The sequence below is a fragment of the Alosa pseudoharengus genome, unplaced genomic scaffold, assembly GCF_046254945.1.
Source record: "Alosa pseudoharengus isolate Yale_2024_CS ecotype anadromous, Long Island Sound unplaced genomic scaffold, YU_APseudo_1.1 YU_APseudo_1.1_scf_24, whole genome shotgun sequence".
Taxonomy (NCBI): domain Eukaryota; kingdom Metazoa; phylum Chordata; class Actinopteri; order Clupeiformes; family Clupeidae; genus Alosa; species Alosa pseudoharengus.
This window is the reverse complement of record NW_027468689.1, coordinates 4,985,561-4,989,805: the sequence shown is the minus strand read 5'-3', so window position 1 is coordinate 4,989,805 and position 4,245 is coordinate 4,985,561. Positions and strand designations below refer to the sequence as shown.

Sequence of the window (4,245 nt, the reverse complement as noted above, 5' to 3'; positions counted from 1 at the left end):
TACACATTTAATGAAACACACCGAATAGCCTATAGGCTAAATACTGGCCAATATTTTCATTTGTTGTAGCGTGACAAGGTGGCGTGAAAGGATAGACCTCTGCATTTCGGATCTTGTAGTCGTAGGTTCGAGCCTAGATAATAATAAATTAATAATGATGTTGGAATCTTGGATAGGCTCAATCACTAAATATTCCTATGATCGTTTAGAACCTGTAGTCCTAGTTTTAACTACTGATTGGAGACCATATGCTTACTAGCCTAGGCTTAGGATACATGTAGCCTATATTATGTTCTATGCAAATTGGCATGGTTAGATTAGATTCAACTTTATTGTCATTGTGCAGAGCACAAATACAAATACAACCAAATACAGTTTGCATCTAACCAGAAGTGCCAAAAAGGCAGAAAAGTGCAATGTGATATATAAAGTATAGACAGGTGGTGCATAGACAGGACAATAAATATAGTGCAGTGTAGACAGTAGTATACAGTTGGTTTGCAGAAGGTGGTTTAGAGTAATATAAATGAAATATAAATATGTGCAGTATCTTATCAGTTACCTTACAGTAAGAGCAGAATAAATATGGATATGTAATATGAACAATGTTGAACATGTTGTTATGTAAGTGCTTTGGGTTTCACTCTGTTCTAAAAGCGCTATATAAATGAATACTTTACTTTATGATTGCCCTTCATTTCACTGGAAGTTTTTCATGCCTTTATGCAGCATTTTTCCAATGTTGCCCTTGTTATGTGTTTTCACTGTGACACTGAAAATTGAATACTGTTACCACACACAAGTATTTCATGATATTTTAAATGCACAGATACAGTTTTTTTACCATTACTTTTCATCCATTGTAGTTATGAAGTTGTGTGTTGAATCACAACCACAAAATGACAGTTCACATAGCACAAATGTTTCAATGCTCAAATGGTTGAAGGATCTGCGCCAGCTGTACCCACACACACACACACACACACACACACACACACACATACATATACACACTCACACTCACACACACACACACACACACAGTGTTACTGTAGGTGCTGCTGAGACAGTAGCAAAGTATATACTGTTCAAATGCATGTCTATATTCCCTGAGTGCACTGACATTTCAAGACCTACTTTATTCCATCAACCCCCTATGATAATACAAGCATGTCAACTGCTCCATCTAGGAGCCCAACAGCGAGGCAGAGGCACGGTACAACAACGCCCATAGCCGGACCCGCGTTGTTGTGGAGAGGGCCCTGGGCATGTGGAAAGGTGTGTGAGCAAATCCGCTGGTGGCCTGAAGCTCCATCCTGCAAAGGCGTGCAGTGTAGTTTTGGTGGCGGCGCTTCTGCAACATGGCCCTTCAGGATCACATCCCACTGCCGGCTGATGAGGAGCTGTTAGTGGAGGAGGTGGAAGAGGTCATTCCAGTGGCTGCTGCACACCTTCCTGCTGGCCTGGAAGCACACTGGGAATTAGTTGCACATATGTTTGGCCCCTAAACACCCAAACCCCACAATTCCCTGCCACATTACCTGTTTTTTCCCCTTTTGTTTATGTTTTTTACATTTCTTTTAGTTTGGTGGGGGTGAGGGGGTAAATGTACTTAACTTTCCCACCATCACTTTCTCCCCATGATCCCTCCCACACACACATACAAACACACACACACACACATGTTCCCTATGAGCCATGACATCAAAATACATACACAGATTGAAAGGTCACAAAGCAAAGGCAACTTACCATTTTTCCTCCTCCCATGACAGGCCTACCCATACCTGGGCCATGAAGGACAAGTTAAATCAGTGAAAATCATGTCACATTTTGACACTGACCACAGCACTCTGCATGCTCACTTAAGTCCCAGAGGTCTTAAAGTTCTCCAAGCGAGAGGCTACTCAACAGCAGCATTTTCCAATGTCATTGTACCAACATAATTCAGCTATGTGTTCAAATATCAAGATCATATAATAACTGAGAGTAGTCTAACTTATACACCCGCTAAACATAGCTTGTGATCAGACAAGATACAACACAAACCCCACTCCACAGGCATAGGCTACTCACCTCACACCCATCGACTCAGTCTTGAACCCCTGACCTCTCTCATGTAAAGCACACACGCTACAGTCTCTGCCACAGCACAGTCACTTCACCACATCATAATGGGCTGTAGAGTCCATATACCGTTAGCTATGTGTATGATTAGCAGATGCTTCATCCAAACACACTTAACATACGACTACAATGTAACGTTATCCTTTTATAACAATTACAATGCTAGCCTCACATAACAATACCGTTGGCATTCAAAAGCTTTATCACCAGATAACTTAACGGGTGTTCGAAAGAATCTGTGCTGACACATTAGCATTAGGCTACATGTAAATTCACGAATAATAACAACACAGATGATTGCGGTCATCATAGCACTTCACCACAGGCCGCTCTGTTGTAGGCTAACTCCACAACACTTCACTTTCCACTGTACCACATAACGTTGTCCAGTAATGTGCAATTGTAGCTTCCAGCAATGCTATGGTACGGTATCCCACAGCAATGTTATGGGATCGTTTAATGGCTACCTCTCATCCATCTGTCCTCTGCGTGTTCCGTCATCAGGGTTGGTTACGTCGTCTACTATGGTTCTTACTACTTACTACAGGTCGAGAGGTGTAGTTGTAACCATAGATATATATATCTATGGTTGTAACTACACAACTTTACGATAGTGGTTGCGAACGTTAGTTGCTACTATGGTTTTGGGAAACACTGACGCAGTGTCACGATGCATCGTACTATGTAAGTTCCACCACTATAGTTCACACTATCGTTTTGGGGAACAGTTGTGTCGTACTTACATAGTTGCAACCATGTTAGTTGCTACCGTAGTTAGCAACGATGCTTTTGGGAAACGCACTCCAGCATGTAAAAACTGGTGCCGGAAGTTGCAACCATGTAACGCCATGTTTTCAAAAATGTCGGCGGCCAAATGCCATGCTAAGTGGCTGAAGCTAACCCTTCAAATCCTGACCCCCTGTTTGCACCATCTGAACTTAAGAAGCGTTCAGAATGGCTGGTGCTCAGGGATATAGGGATTGGTGTTAAAGTTCTTTTTAAGGTGAAGAGTGCAGTGTTCAGAATAGGGAAGTGTTTAGTGGGAGTGCTTTGATAGTGGTGAGGACATACACTGGGACAACAATGCTTGTAGACAATAACATTGGTTGTGGACAATCGCAATATACTTGTGGCCAGGTCAAGTGCGTTCTATTGTGCATGGTCAGGATGTTTGTGGGAATCAAAATCACATTTGATTTCTAGAAAGTACATTTCTCCTCTATGCTATGGGTGGGGGCCTTTTTCTTTTCTTGCTGTCCACTTCGAGCACAGCAAGAGAAAACCTGTTAGCATGGCGCAGAGGGGGCAAGAGTACAGTGGAAACCATGGGACTGTGAGCCACACACAAATAAGGGTCAATATGTTTGTGCTGCAGGGGATCCTACTCATAGTGTGGTACATTTGGCCAAAGACGGCCATGGAAGCCACTTGGTTCCTAAAGCTCTTCCACAACTGCAAGGTCTTATGAAGGTCGCTCCGCCCACCCTGAACAGGCCTCACCTGTCAGCAATAAAGATAGAAGATAACCCAAACCAAAGTCCCCACTCGGCTGCCATTTTGGTAATGCGCTTCGAGCAGTTATTTGGGGCAGCTATTTTCCTACTCAAATGAATGGGGAGGCATACGTCAGGGAGTTCATACTGGCATAAAAAATCAGGTGAATCTGTTTCAATTTCTTAATTGAACTATATAAGTATCTCCCCCTAAACTGCTATAATAAGGCTAAGAAAGACAAAAATGCGGTTGATTACTTACATTACAAGACAGGATATGTGTAGACAACTGTCATTTCTATGGAGGATTCTTTGAGTTCTGTGTCACCTCATTGAAAGTCTCTGACTAAACCCACTGCCGAGCAGCCAAAATCTAAAAGGGAAAAACAGCACCACCGTGCTAACAGTGGTTCAATGAGAACGGTCACACATAATGTGCGAGAGTAGGTGTGGTGGACCAACTGAACGCAAATATACGCATGCACCCACGTGTGAGTGCTTCCCTATTTTATACATGTCTATGGTGCTTCCTTATCTCGACCCATGATGTCATTAAGAAAGCACTTGCCAAAGTGCACATAGTATGATTATACCTTTATATTGTCTTTATAACCCAATTCATTGC

The 4,245-nt window shown here is 42.5% G+C and overlaps 1 long non-coding RNA gene across 1 annotated transcript; it reads right to left on the bottom strand.

Moving 5' to 3' along the window:
• Positions 1–312: 312 nt before the first annotated feature.
• On the bottom strand, positions 313–2,925 carry LOC143142170 (uncharacterized). The gene is made up of 2 exons (XR_012990905.1): positions 2,871–2,925; positions 313–2,179 (listed from the first exon to the last, which is right to left on the bottom strand). It is a non-coding gene; the product is annotated as an uncharacterized LOC143142170 (long non-coding RNA).
• Positions 2,926–4,245: the final 1,320 nt, after the last annotated feature.